General features: G+C 49.3%; 1 protein-coding gene and 1 long non-coding RNA gene across 10 annotated transcripts in view; one reads left to right on the top strand and one right to left on the bottom strand.

Annotated features, from left to right (window-relative positions):
* Celsr1 (cadherin, EGF LAG seven-pass G-type receptor 1) overlaps positions 1–15441 on the top strand; it is a 137512-nt gene that overhangs the window by 28450 nt on the left and 93621 nt on the right.
* On the bottom strand, positions 7817–10155 carry LOC148004916 (uncharacterized). Its single transcript, XR_015624922.1, has 2 exons — positions 10055–10155; positions 7817–8292 (listed from the first exon to the last, which is right to left on the bottom strand). It is a non-coding gene; the product is annotated as an uncharacterized LOC148004916 (long non-coding RNA).

The following is a 15441-nucleotide window of genomic DNA, read 5'->3' as shown; positions in this document are numbered from 1 at the left end:
TTGACATTCCAGCAGATTTGAGAAACACATTCCCTGGGCTCCCTGTGCCCTGCTCTGTTTTTCTCAGGCTTGTCCTGTGGCCGCTTTCTGATAAGCACCTGTAAAGCTGGGTTCAGAAAATCCCCCGGAGGCTTCTGGGAGAACAGCACTGGATTTAGGGATCATGTGTGTGGCAGCTGGAAGAGTGAGTGCACAAGACCAGAACTTGAATGAGACATTTTTGGAAAAGAGATCTTCGAAGATGGGTTTAAGCTGAGGATCCAAAGGGGAGATCATCCCAGAAGAGGGTGGGCCCTAAGCCCAGTGGCTTCTTAAAGCAATGGTTCTCAATGTTCCTAATGCTGAGAGCCTTTAATATAGGTCCTTTTTTTTTTTTAAAGCAATTATTTATTATATATAAGTACATTGTAGCTGTCTTCAGACACACCAGGAGAGGGCATCAGATCTCATTACAGATGGTTGTGAGCCACCATGTGGTTGCTGGGATTTGAACTTAGGACCTCTGGAAGAGCAGTCAGTGCTCTTAACTACTGAGCCATCTCTCCAGCCCTTAATATAGGTCCTTATGTTGTGGCGACCCCCAACTACACAATATTTTGTTGCTACATCGTAAGTGTAATTTTGCTACTGTTATGAATTGCAAGGTAATATCTGTTTTCCGAAGGTCTTAGGTGACCCCCACACAGGTTGAGAAACACTGTCTTTAAGGAAGAGATGGGTGGGGGGCGGGGCTTAATTGTGAGGTACCTTCCCAAAGTACTTGCTTGAGGTCCTGTGTGTACCCTGCCCTGTGCGTGTACATGTGCGTGTGGGTGAGAGAGGGTGTGTCTGGAACAGAGAAGAAAAGCTCTGTGAGGATGAGCTGAGACTAGGAATCCTCAGGACTGCTGACCCCCACCAGAGGAGGAACTCTCCCTCTGAGACTCTGAAAGAAGCCACCCCTGCCCACAGCTTGAGCTCAGACCTTTCAGCCTCTCTGCTAGCAGAATTTACTGTTCTAATCTACCAAGTCTCTGGCAATTTGTTACAGTGGCTGTAAACAGCTTCTACCCTCTGGGGACAAATGAGCTCTTTCCCAAAATACCTTTGCTGTTTAGAAGCATGGTATGTATCCTCTCTCTCTCTCTCTCTCTCTCCCTCTCTACCTCCCTCCCCCTTCCTTCCTTCCTTCCTTCCTTCCTTCCTTCCTTTCTCCCTTCCATCCATCCTTTCTTTCCTTCTTTCTTGATGAGGTCATACTGTCTCGCCTAGAACTTGCTATGTAGATCAGGTTGGCCCCAAACTCAGAGATTTGCCTGCCTCTGCTTCCTAAGTGCATGGTTAAAGGTGTGGATGGCCATGCCCAGTTTATATCTTCCTTAAAAAAAAAAAAAAGATAGGGGTTGGGGATTTAGCTCAGTGGTAGAGTGATTGCCTAGCAAGCGCAAGGCCCTGGGTTCGGTCCCCAGCTCCAAAAAAAAGAAAAGAAAAAAAAAAAAGATACTATTTTATGCGTTTGTATGTATGTGTACCATATGCATGCAGTTCCCAAAGAGGCCAGGAGATGGCGTCTGATCCCCTGGACATGGAGTTATGGCTGCTTATGAGTCACCATTTGGGTGCTGAGAACTAAACCCAGGTCCTCTGGAAAAGCAGCCAGGGCTCTTTCCTGCAAAGCCATCTCTCAGCCCTTTGTCTTATTGTTGTCTTTTGTGTACTTTATTAAAATTAACCATGTTCTCTGTTTGGGCTTATTCCTAGGAATTCTATGACTCTCAACTACTCTTGTAGAAGGGACTTTTTGCTGGGCATGGCGGCACACATGCCTTTAATCCCAGCGCTTGGGAGGCAGAGGCAGGTGGGTCTCTGTGAGTTCAAGGCCAGCCTGGTCTACATAGCCAGCTCCAGGATAGCCAGAGCTACATAGAGAGACCCTGTCTCAAAAATAAATAAATAAATAAATAAATAAATAAATAAATAAATAAATAAATAAATAAATGGGACTCCTCTTCTTTTTATAGTTTCTTTTCTTTTTTTCAATCACGTTTTCCAGTCTCTGTGGGGGTTAGAAACCACTGGTGCTTTGTCTGGTGATTTTGTTCTCAGCCTTTGTATCAAGTTCTTATTAGTTAAATAATTCCCCAAATTGATTTGTTCCTGACAGCTGCCAAACTGACTCTAAATGATACAGGTTTTATTCCTTTTCCTCATTCCATCTATTTTATTTTGTTTTTCTTATTTTGTGGTCAGCTGTTTTATTTTTACCTGTTAGGTCATGTAGGCTCATACTCAGTTTCATATGATAAGCAGGGGTAAGGTGCTTAAATCCAAAATCCAGGCTTGCTCCCTCCTCTCCTCCCTCCCCCTCCCCACTTTCTCTGAGACAGGGTTTCCCTATGTAGCTCAAGTTGACCTGGAACGCAGGACCCTTCTGCCAGGCCTTCCTAGTACTGGGATCACAGGCATGTGCTGTTACACAGGGCAAGAGCTACTCTTGCCCAGAGACTCTGTTAACAATAGTTGTCAATAATAATTTCTGAAACCTCAGGAAAAATTAAGCTATTTCTTCAGTCACTATTTCTTTAATTCTTACTGTTTGCCAGACTTTTTACCGAATCTCAGAGTCACTGTGGTTGGATTGGAAGTTTTAGTCCATGCAGTAAGACAATTAAAAAAAAATAGATGTAAATTTTGGAAAGAAGACTATTATTCTCCCCCACCTATGTAGCTCTGGCTGTCCTGGAACTTGCTCTGCAGACCAGGCTGGCCTTGACCTCAAGAGACCCACCTGCTTCTGCCTCCTGTGTGCTGGGAGATGAGGCTTGCACCACTACTCAATGAATACTATTCTTTTTTTTTTTTTCTTTTTTTCGGAGCTGGGGACTGAACCCAGGGCCTTGCGTTTGCTAGGCAAGCGCTCTACCACTGAGCTAAATCCCCAACCCCATGAATACTATTCTTATTCACAGATGATACAATGTGTTACTAGTGGGTGGGTGGGAGGGCGGACTGGGCGTTTCTAGGTTTTGGTCTGATTCCAGAATAAAATAAAGGCACATGTGGAGTGCGATGTTTTGAGATTTCCAGGAATCCCTGAGCGAGCAAAGTCCTGAGCCTATGTGTATGGTAGACACAGGCACCATCCCGTGAAAGCCTGCATAAGCTCAGACCCATGGGAAAATGGCAAAGCCTTCCTTCCATCCCAGAGGCTGAGGCTCAGAGGGATGGTGGAGCCTTCCTCTGGTCGGTGTGGGGATGTTGACAGGTGTAGAATGTGTCTATGATCATTTTGTATCCATTATCACTTTGTATCCACCATCACTTTGTCCCCGCCTAGATGATTATGGCCTGAAGACTGCTGCCCTCCAGAGACTCCTCCAACAGGGATTAGTTAAACCCACCTCCAGTCCTATACCATCGCTCCTGCTTCCTCATCCGTTTGTCTGCCCCTCTTCCCTGTTCCACTCTATATACCCAGCACACTGAGCTTCTCGGGTGCTGCGATTTCTCTATCAGACTCCGGTCTCCCTGATGCCATTTTCTCTGAGTATGGTTGTCTGTCTTCATTCCTGTGCCTGGTCAGGTCAATTCCCTGGAGCTATGCAAGGACTCCACAGAGGATATTTTACAAGGAAAGCCGAGGTCCAGGTCAGAAATCTATTGTCAAGATGAACAGCAGGCAGCATGGTTGAGGGCATTCCAGGCCTGGGTTGTCGCCTGGGGCATCATCTTATGGGGAGTTTGGTTTCTAGGAACATAGTTTGGGTGGTTATCTATCTGATTGACAGAGAAAGTTGCTCATGTCCCTCCCCATGACGCACCTGAGTTTAAATATATGCACACTTAGTCCTGCAGAGCGGTGAGACGTTAAATAAGAGAGTCTCTCTAAAAGTTCACTCTGGGGGGACACAGTTTGGTTGTCCCTGACCCTGAACTAGTTTAGGCCAGATCAGCCTTCCAAATCTCATTCCAGAGGAAAGTTGAGTAAGATAGAATAGAATCCAAATCGGATCATCATTGAGGGTAAAAGAACAGACTCCATTGCTCAGAGTGGAGTGTTGGGCTTGAACAAGGCACGCAGGGTGAAGGTCCGTCCCTGACTGCTAAGTGCTTTATTATAAGGGTCCTGTGTGAATAAGCCGAACCAAGCAGGGTCCTGGGTTTGCCTGCCTCAGCTATGTACAAAGAAAGACAGACCCAAAGAGTAAGCAAGCATTCGATGCAAATAATTACTGTACTGAGCAGGATCACAGGACACTTAGCTAATATCCAAAATGAGTCATGGTCGCCGGAGAGACAGCACAGTGGTTAAGAGCATGCACCACTCTGGAATAGGATCCACATAGCCTCTAGGTCAGGTGGCTCACAATTGCCTATAACTCTGGCTCCAGGGTCCCGACATCTCTGGCTTCTGAGGAGTTTTCTTTGGGGGGGGCAGTTGTTTTTAAGACAGGGTTTCTCTGTGGGTTTCTCTGTGTAGCCCTGGCTGTCCTGGAGCTCACTCTGTAGACCAGGCTGGCTTCGAACTCAGAGACCTGCCTGCCTCTGCCTTGTGAGTACTGGGATGTAAGTACTTGGCAGCACACCAGGCCTTTTCAAAGTGGGTTTCGGGATTTGAACTCAGCTTCTCATGATTGAATGGTAAGAATTTACAGACTGAGTTGTGTCCCCAGCTCTCCCGTTATTTTCTGTGTCCTTGTAGTTTTATAATTGTGGAGATCACACGGGGCCCGGGATACCATTGCCTTCCACTGGGAGATTTCTCTCAAATTCCAACAGGTGCCAAGTATTCTAGTGAGAGTCGGGGTCATTGACATCTGCAGAGTCTGGTCCCTTGCCGTAGTCCTCTCGACCCCTTTTATCATCTTGAGGCAGACCTAGATATACCTGGCGAGAGGGAATCTCTGTTGAGCGACTGCCTTCTTCAGATTGGTCTGTGGGGCACTTTTTGATTGCTGATGGATGTGGGGGGCACAGCCCACTGCGGGCAGCAGTCTCTGGGTGGTGGTCCCGGGCTGTATAAGAAAGGTAGCTGGCTGGGGGAAGTGGTGCATGTCTTTTATCTCAACACTTGGGAAGCAGAAGCAAGTGAATCTCTGTAAGTTCAAGGTCACCCTGGTCTACATAGTGAGTTCCAGAACAGCCAGGGCTATATAGCAAGACCCTGTCTTGAGGAAAAAAAAACCAAAGCAACCAACCAAAATGTAGCTGAGCTTAAGTCTAGGAGCATATCAGTAAGCAGTGTCCCTCTGAGGTTTCTCCTCACACTCCTCACTTGGTTTCTCTTGCTGATAAACTGACTTCTAGAAGCCAAAGTGACTCTCCTGTCCTCTGAGTTGCTTTTGGTCAGTGTCGATCGCGGCAACAGAAAGCAAACTAGCACGGCACAGTTCCTAGCAACCGACAACAAATGTGAGTTCTAGCATGGGCTCTGGTCAGGGTGCTTTCTGCTGCATTGACCCCAGGTGTGTACTCCTCCGTGGGTGACCACCATCATGCAAGTCCCCCGCCTACTGCTTCCCTTTCCTCACAAACCACATTGCAGGTCGGTGGCAGATGTAACCAGCACCCGTTACGACTTCCACAGAAACACAGCCTAACTCCTAGAAATTTGCAACCCGCTTTTGAATAGAACATGAACACACATGCTCTGAAGGACGGGAATGCAAGGGATTGGACTTGCTGAATTGCTTGTATGGACAGCCTGTAGCCGCTGAAATGGGCTGGGACCTAAGTGCTTTTCCCAGTCCTCTAGGCTTATCAGCCGCTGAAGCAGTTGGGAGGGGTGGCTGGGAGTGTCAGGACCCCAGCACAGCCTGGGAAACTGAACTAGTCACTGGGCTGTGACCGGATGCTCATTTTGAACAAGCAAGGATTAAGGCTGCTGAGATCCAGAGAGGGGAAGCTACATCATTCGTCACAGCGAGCTGTGTCGCTGCTAACAGATGCCAGAGCCTCTCTCTCTTTCCTTGGCACTCACCACGGGGCATAAAGCACCAGGGGAGGCTCTGTTTCCTCTGCCTCGGGTTGCTATGGCAGCAAGCATGGCATGGTTACTCTGCCCAGTGCTCTCACTACTTGGCAGCTGTGCCCGAAATGTCCCGCCTTGAGATTAGTAACTAATTATCCTCCTGCCTGGGAGACCCCACTGTAGATTGACCTGCTCAGGCACATGCTGTGCTGAAGCAGATCTAGAGCATTCCTGCAGCATCCCCAGGTGCGTCTTATTGAAAGTATGAAAGAACTCCATATCAGAGCATTCTAGAGTGCTCCCCAATGCTCATCCCTCCTCCTGGATGGAGTCTGTGGTCTCCTTAAAGTGTCAGTGGCAGGGCTCAGGAGCCAAGGCTGTGCCCACCCCTGCCTTTTCCTCCTCATATCTGAGATGTGCTAGAAAAGAGATGAGCCCCTCAGAGGAAGAATGTGAGCTTGGTAGTGCTGCAGCCCCTTCTGTCTATTGTAGGTTCAACCCTTACTTAGACTGGCAGACCCTCCTGAAGCCACAGTGAAGTCTCTAGGGGTAGTTACTTTTGGAGTGTCATATACCTGGGTACTTATGGGAGGAGGTGATTCCTGTTCCCTGTGACCACTGTGTCATATTGTCCCTGAACAGGTACCAGTGGCCAGCAGACTTTATATGAAGTATCCCCAGCACTTCCCACAGTGTACGTAGGAAGAGAACGATGGTGGTGCCTTGGCCTGGTAGAAAAAGATTTTGTTTAGACCAGTGGTTCTCACCCTATGGGTTGCGATCCCTTTGGCAAACTTCTATCTCCAAAAATATTCATGAGTCATAACAGTAGCAAAACTACAGTTATGAAGTAGCAACAAAAACAATTTTGTGGTTGAGGGGGTCACCACAGCATGAGGAAACTGTAGCAAAGGGTTGCAGCATCAGGAGGGTTGAGAACCACTAGGTTCAGACTCTGATGGTCAGTTTTTGTCAACCTGGCACAAACCGGGGTCACCTGGGAAGAGGCACCCTCAGCTGAAGAATTGCCCACATTAAATTCGCCTGTGGGCCTGCCTATGGTTGCTAGTTGATATGGGAGGGCCCAGTCTACCAAGGGCGGTGCCAACCCCTAGGCAGGTAGGCCTGGGCTTTATCAGGAAGCAGATAGAGCAAGGCTTGGGGAGTGAGCTGGTAAGTATCGTTCCTTTATGGTCTCTGCTTCAGTTCCTGCTTGATTTCCTGTCCTGATTTCCTTTGTTGGTGGACTGTGCCTGCAAATCAGCCTGTAAACCAGGTAGTGCTTTTTTTTTTCCTTCCGTGTTGTTTTTGGTCAGTGTTTTTTTTTTTTTTTGGTTGTTTTTTTTGGAGCTGGGGACCAAACCCAGGGCCTTGCGCTTCCTAGGCAAGCGCTCTACCACTGAGCTAAATCCCCAACCCCTTGGTCAGTGTTTTATAAGAGTAGCAAAGAGTGAGTAAGACAGACGGACCCTTTCAGTCTGAGGATTGAACCCACAGCCTGGTGCATGCTAGCCAAAGGCTGCACCCATAAGCATCCAGCTCTAGGCTTCGTTTCCCACCCAGAAAAATGTTGAATGTCTCCAGTGTCCTTCTCATCTGCTTTTAAATCCTTTGCTATGGTTCCAGGCACCTCATTCTAGTCTGGATAAAGATGCCTTCGGGTGAGAACAGCACAGGCCATTAGTTTAAAACCAAGGGGCCAGCTTTCTAAGGAAAATAATGGGTAATTTTTGTCTATGGTTGGAGTGAAGTAGACCTAAGAAAAGTAAGCAGGCAGGTGCTACAAAGTTAATGCCCTACAGGTTTTCCTCTTGTTTCTTTGTGTCAATTGAGTAACGCCCAGGTGCAGCTAAGCCCAAGGACACATTTTCTAATAAGATGTAACTTTTATTTTGAAACTGGGTTGGTAGGGAAACATGGGGACCTACCTCATCTTCCTGGGACTGCTAGGAGGAGGGACCTGAGGCCTGATTGGTCTATAGCTGAGGGTGGGAGTGTGTTACTGGTCCCCTTACTGTCACCTGTGTCCCTTCCACCTCTGAGGGGTCCAGCCTGCTGTCCTGACAGCTGGGCCCCAGCTGTGTTTTAACTCAGTGCTGACCACCCATTGCAGGGCATCTGTCAGGGAAGGGGAACCCTCTTTACCTGTGAATATTAAACTCTATTTATGTATTTATTTTTATGTATGTGAGGACACCGTCGCTGTCTTCAGACACACCAGAAGAAGGCATCAGATCTCATTACAGATGGTTGTGAGCCACCATGTGGTTACTGGGAATTGAACTCAGGACCTCTGGGAGAGCAGTCGGTGCCCTTAACAGCTGAGCCATCTCTCCAGCCCCCTGTGAATATTAAAAATAGCAGCTTTCACTTTTTTCTTTTTTGACAGCTTACAAGAAATTAAAATACATAGGTTTTTTTTGGGGGGGGTAGGTAACTTTAGCATTTGGTATTTTTTTAAAAAATTAATTTATTTTAAATTAGCATACAAAGTGGCAGGTCTCCTTATGGCATGTGGATACCTACTGTGTGTGTGTGTGTGTGTGTGTGTGTGTGTGTGTGTGTGTGTGTTGGTTTGTTCAGACCTACTATGTGTTTGCTGCTTGGCCCTCCTTCCCTGCCCTCGCTGGCTTCAAGTGCTTGTTCTGCCCCCAGCAGTCCTCTCTCCATTTTCACACCACAGCTACTCTGCTGTCCTCCTCTGCCCCTCCCCCTTCCTTAAAGCTTCTTTTCCTCTCCCATGGTTTCCTTTTTGTTTTATGGCCTCTGTCTGCACTTAGTCTCACAGAAATACGCTCAAACTTCGAAGCTAGGATCCATGTATGAAAGAGAAAGTGCAGTAAATATCATTTAATGTAAGTTCCAGATCCAACCATTGTCCCGGAATTTTCATAATTTCTTTTTTATTTGTGGCTGGCTAAATTTCTGTCACAGATATTATCCATTCCTCTCATTGTCTGCTCCTCTGTTGATGGGTACCCAGGCTGGTTTCATTTCTGTCTCTGGTGGGTTTTAGATGGGGGTGATTTTGTTGCCAAGAGATACTTGACAGAGGCTAGAGATAGTTTGCTATCATCGTGGGTAGGGTGTATGACTGGTACTACGTGTGTGGAGGCATGGGAGACAGCTCAGCGTCCTATGATGCATAGGGCAGATACCTGTGTGAAGGGATTAGACACTCTGAAATATCCCTGGGAAGCTGCCTAGGGTACTTGCTGGGCTTCCTGCAGTGGCAGATTGGCCTGTAGATAATTCTGCAGGCATTTTCACAATTCACAATTGATGTGGGAGGGCCCAGCCCACTACAGGCACTGCCCACCCTGAGCAGGTGTCCTGGACTGTATAAAACACAAGCTGAGAGAGAGCCTTGGAGAGCAAGCCAGGAAGCAGCATTTCTCCACAGCCTCTGGAGCCACTGGCTTAATTCTTGCCAGGGTATTCCACAGGGCTACTTGTCTGCAGTCCTGTGGGTGGTGGGTACCACTGCAAAGTGGAGGCTCAGACACTGGGCAGACCTAGTTTTCACAATGAGCTGGGCTGGGCCATGCAGGTTCACAGTTGTTGCAATGTGGAGGCCACAGAAAAAAGTAGATTTCCTGGTAGAGTTGAGACTGCCCCGGTGTCACTCTGTCTCATCATGGAATTGAAGACAGTCATGAGCCCCTGTACTCACTGGGGTCCAAGCAGTCAGAAGGGGTACCTGCACACACGTGTGTGCTAAGGCTTCTCCAGCTTCTTAGCAAATACTTGGAAGTGTTAAGTTAACCCCCCCCACCCCCTCCTCCTGGAACAGAGGGTGGGAAAGCCTCGCTTGAGTTAATAAGTAAACACACTGTGGTCAGCAGGCGTGGTGCCCCTCATACCACTGAAGTGGGAAGAAATGGTCTCCATGTAATTACCAACCAGGTTATTTGGCTATAAAGACTGGAGGAACTGGGGACAGCAACCATTTGTTGGTTCAAGATACAGAACAATGAGGGTTGGGGATTTAGCTCAGCGGTAGAACGCTAGCCTAGCGAGTGCAAGGCCCTGGGTTCGGTCCCCAGCTCCGGAAAAAAAAGAAAAAAGAAAAAAAAAGATACATAACAATGAAAATGTACTTACATAGCCCCCGGAAGGTGAAAACTGAAAGTGAGAACAAAGAGGCTGACACTGCCCATCCCGTTTGTATTTATAACCGGCAATGACTTGGCTAGCCTGGCAGTGGGCGTGGCCACCTTGAGGTGGGCGTGACCGGGCTGACTATAGGTGTGGCTGCCTTGCTGTGGGCGTGGCCGCTGAGGCCCTGGCTAACCTACCTGTCTTGCCCCTTGGCTCTGAGTGATGCTTGCTAATGGAATCCACTCACTGATCTGAAGAAAATGGTTTCTGCAAGGTTTGCAGTGTGGAGCTGGGATGGGGTGTTCGTTTCTTCTGTAACCCATGGCCAGTTCCACGTGACATCATCCGATTTCTCAGGCCCGGGCAGAATCAGTCTCCAGCCCAGGCGTGCACATGGGTATCTGCATACACCTCTTCAGGAACACGGTTCATGGACACCTGGAGCCCGTGGGTGGGCCGTGTCGCCAGGGACTCTAAGGCAGAATGCCTGGGCTTCTGAGTGGGGCTGTCGTTCCCAGATTGTCCCCATGTTCCCGAGAGGCTGAGTGGGGAGGGCATACATAGGTTTGCTGTGTATCTCTCGGTTCTGTCTGGAAGACTAGTTTATACTGCTACTAGTTACTTGCTCTCACAGCATAGATCCCACTCCCCGTCACCCAGCTGCGGCCCACACCCCTGGTGTCCTTCCATGCAACTGAAGAGAGACTAAGCATCATCTTCCCACGTGCATCCTGGGTACCCTCCCAACAGCCCACCAGCCTCTCTAGCTTCCCTCACCTCCCACTAGCATGCAGTCCCTTGCTTTCATTCCCTCACCCCCACTCCCCCATCCCCCGCCGCCATGACACTTCCTACCAGATAACTGTGTGGCTCATCTACCCCCGGAGGCTGAGGCCATCTTCAGGGCACCACCATAAGGCTTCTTCTTGGCATCCTGACACCTCACCTGGCACACACAGTGCTAAGGATATTTGTTGAATTAATGAGTGATGACACTTTTAATTAGAGTTCCTTTGAGTTTAGGTTGGAGATTAGAATCTTTCAAGACTTTACGCCAGATAATTTTTAATTGTGAGCGCGCGAGCGTACCTGTAGTCAGCTGCGGTAATTATATGGGGAAAAGGTAACCCACGGTTTTCAAGACCCTAGGGGAGTTCTGAGAGGGAAATCCAATTTGTCTCTGCCAGATCTTCTTTTATCCACTTAGTAAGAGGATGCTGGGTATTAATCTCCTCCATCTGTTCCAACTCAGACGAGAGGCGCTGCTGGAGGGGTTTGCAAGCTGACGTGTGTGAGTGGGTGCAAGTCTGGGTGGACAGGCTAGAGGCACAGGAGACTTAGCAAGGGACTGCACAGTTGAAGGGACCTCCCAGAGCCAGACGGATCAGGGAGGACCTCTCAGAACTTCTGGAGCAGAAGCAGGCATGTACCGGTGAGGGACAGGAGACTGCCTTTTGGTATGCGACTGTATGCGACCTTTGGAGCTCTGGAGCCGTTCAGAGTTGATGGTGGAGCGTCACTCAAGCTTCTAAATGTCAGAGTCGCAAAACAAAACAAGCCAAAATGCTGCCCAGGGTTGACTCTCAGAAACTGCAGATGTCCCCCTTTTGCCCCATTCTGCATGTTCTCTCCTCAAAGGTTGGGGCCATAGCCCTGAGCAACCTGTAGCTGGGAGAGCAGAGGGGCCCTAGAGCCACACCAGCCCACGTGGGTGACCGTGGAAGAAGAGCCTTGCTGGCCATCTGTCTCTGAGCCACCTGGGCTCTCTGGAGCAGCAGCAGTATGGAGGCATCAGGGTTAGGGTGAACTGTGGACAGGGACAAACTGGCTGCCGGATTGCGCTCCGCTCCTTCGTTGCTAAGCTCCCTCGGCTCCTCCATTCCTGCTAATGAGCTGGGTGAAGCTGCTGAGTGGTATGGGCACTCTGCCCACCCCAGCCGCCAGCCCACACAAGGGGGTCCAAGTCCGTGCTTGGATCTTTGTGCTGGCTGACCTCAAAATAGGCCCATCTCATTAGTTTCATGAGGAAGGAGCCCCGTGGCAACAAAGACCAGGGAGAGGACCCAGAAGGCCCTGTGACGTAGAGCTTGTCTAGAGGACCAGGACCAGTTTGAGGTGGGAAAGGGCTTTTGTTCCTGCCTTTGAATACCGGGAGACTAATTCCACCATCTGGTGGAGGGGAAGAAGCCTGGAAGACGTACATTAAAATACTCAACCATAGAAAGCCAGTCATGCCTCCCTAAAGACATAGTATGTTAGAACTCGCACTTTCCCCGCTCGCTTGCAGAGCCTCATTCACGGGGTTGGGGGTGGGGGGTAGGGGGGTAGGGAGTAGGGGGTGGGGGGGTGGGGGGGTAGGGGGGGTAGGGGAACCAACCTCTTACTTCTTCCACCATCTGCAGTTAACCATCTAAAGCTACGTGTGTGTACCACTCTTCAAATGCCCTGTTAAATCGGCCTTTTGAAATTTAGCTCTGGAATTTTGTTAACAAATATTTAACTGGGGGGGGGGTTGGGGGGAACCCTACAGTAGCAGGTTGGGAGTCAGACTCAGGGCCAGCCTTTGATCTGTTCCCCAGGAGAAAACCCCATGTGGGCCCCCTTCTCCACCAGATTGAAAGAAGCCGGGAGTCACGGAGGTGACCTGCATGCCCCCGGTGGTGATGGAGGAGGCACTGTGGATACTCGGTCCCCCAGCATGTGATGGAGTGTCTGTGAGTGCTCTCTCCAGTACCTCTCACAGCCACGGTGACTTGGGTACTGCAGTGGGTGGGCTGAGGGCTTTCAGGTGTGTCCTGGGTTGCTGGCTCTGGCTCTGGGGGATGGAACCAGACCTGTGAGGGTGGGGAGTTAGGGCCTAAAACAGTCTCTCAGGAGTATTTGCCTTTCAAAACAGAACTCAGTAAAAGTATTCTGGAAGTCATTGAAGGGTTCCTGGGTGGCCGAGAGCTTGAGGCTGGGAGAGATGGCTACTCCTTATCCCCAGATGCTGCAGAAGATCTGTCCCTACAGGCTGATGGGACCTGAGCTTTTAAGGAATGATCTTGTCCTCTGCAGGCCGTATGGGAGCTGAATGGCCAGGCTGATCAGCTGTGTGCAAGCTGTGGTTCCCAGTGCCCTCTCTTCACCTTTGAAGCTGGTTCCTGGCAACTTCTTGTCTCTTCCTTTGATCTTCTGGGGTGAGGGGTGTGGGCAGTTCTGGGAACCAAGATGCCCCATGTTGAAGTAACGGCTCCTTGTTCTCACCTGGCTGTGGAACCTGGCGCTGTGGGTACTGGTCACCTTTGCTGTTGGCCTTTCACTTGTAGCTAGGTACACAGTTGGTACAGCAAAGCCCGCAGCTTCCTGCATGTGTACAGTTGTACACCTGTGATTACTCTCTCTTTGGGAAATGTCAGAGTTGAGACAGCTACCTGGAGACTGACAGGCCTCACTGCACATGACAAAATGCATTCTGGAGAGGTGTGTTCTCCAAGTTCAGTACCCTGAGCCTCTGTGTCCCGTGAACCTCATCCTCAGGGATAGCATCTGCTTGATGCACTTCACTGGGCTGTTGGAGGATGAGGGGTAGTCACAGAAACATGGCAGTTCTCACAGGAGGCAGAAAAAGCCAAGCCTCTAACTTTGGCTGGTGTGTAAACTGAGGCACGAGCAGGCTTCGTTGGCTTGCCTGGGATCCTGGAGGAAGTGGGCGGGGCTGTGGGATTGTGAGCTGAGATCCCTTCCGCTGCTGTTAGACCCTCATGCTTGTCATGGGCATCCCTAGGTAATGGATGGTGTAGCCTTTCCTTTTCCCCTCCATCCTCTCCTCTGGGCAGCTGGTGAGGTTTTACGGCTCGCCTATCCTGGCATTTTTATCTTCTGAACATGAATACAATTGTCCTTGAGCTTCTGTTTGAAAAAGAGGGGTCTATGATCCCCTTGTCTCTTCCTTATGTCTGCTGTCTTGTTCTGCTCCTGCCAGGGGAGGAAAGGATTTTCATATCTCTCTGATGCTGTCTTTGCTGGTTGTTGCCATTTAGGGCTGGTGGCATGTCTCGGCTAGATAGCATTTTTGCTCTCTGACTTTTGGTGGTGTCTCCCAAGAAGATACTGATCCAATGCCTTTACCCATTACCCCTAGATGCAGAGCCCTGAAAACCAAAATCGAGTTTTGAAAAAAATTAAATTTAGGCAGCAAAACATGACCCAGACCAATGAGACCAGCTTTCCCCTCTGTGTGCCATTCGCCCTGGAAACAGTGCAACCTGCTGTTGTGGTAGGCAGAACGTGTTTGGAGACCTTGGCTGCCTCAACAGACACCTGAGAGAAATAGCATCAAAAGAAAGGTTTATTCTGGGGTTGGGGATTTAGCTCAGTGGTAGAGCGCTTGCCTAGGAAGCGCAAGGCCCCGGGTTCGATCCCCAGCTCCGAAAAAAAGAACAAAAAAAAAAAAAAAAAAAAAAAAAAAAAAAGAAAGGTTTATTCTGACTTGGTTTCAGAGGCTTCACCTCTGAGTCATTTGGATCCATTGCTCTGAGCCTGAGGTGAGGCAGAAGTATGGTGGTTGGGAGCGTGCAGCAGAAGCAGGAGGCCGCTTACTTTACTGTGTGGCCAAGAATCGGAAAGATAGGGAGAGGAAACTGGTTCGTGATAACATTCTTCAAAAAACTACCCCAAAGACCCACTTCCTCCAGTCAGGTTCCATCTTTTGTTGCTAGTCCCACCTCCCCATGGCTCCTCCCACCGCCCATAGCTCCTCCACCTCCCATAGCTCCTCCCACCCCATAGCTCCTCCCACCTCCCATAGTTCCTCTAGCACCCTTGGCTCCTGCCACCCTCGTGGCTCCTCCCACCTTCCAGTAGTTCATTCAGTATGAATCCACCCATGAGTTAATGTATTGATGAGGTCAGACCCCTCAAGAACCAATCACCTGGTCACCTCCTGGACACGTGAGCTGTGGACGCCAGGACTCTCCACAGATCTCAGGTGAAGGATTGAGGCCTATCTTGGTGGCTGTGTCGGGGGTAACAGGCTGCCTACAGTCACTTGAGGGGGGTCTCCTAATTTGGGGGGTAATCTGTACTCAGGCCATACCAGGATATGTGGGAGCGTTTGTTTGTTTTGTTTGAGAAAGGGTTTCCTTGCATAGCTTTGGCTGTTCTGGAACTCACTGGGTTGACCAGGCTGGCCTTGAACTCAGATCTCCTGCCTCTGCCTCCCAAGTGTTGGGGTTAAAAACATGCACCACGACGACGGGCAGGGTGTGTGGTTCAGATGCAGAGAAGAGAAGCATTTTGGACTAGATGGTAGAAAGCAGAGTTGTGGGTTAAGAGTGATATCTTAATCAGGGACTTTAAGCAGGGGAGGATAAGAGAATGAGAGGTACTTAGGGTACTTAGAAAGAGTG

This window comes from Rattus norvegicus, chromosome 7 (assembly GCF_021556685.1).
Source record: "Rattus norvegicus strain SHRSP/BbbUtx chromosome 7, alternate assembly SHRSP_T2T, whole genome shotgun sequence".
Classification (NCBI taxonomy): domain Eukaryota; kingdom Metazoa; phylum Chordata; class Mammalia; order Rodentia; family Muridae; genus Rattus; species Rattus norvegicus.
Note: the sequence above shows the minus strand (reverse complement) of the source record. Positions and strands in the feature narration are given on the sequence as shown.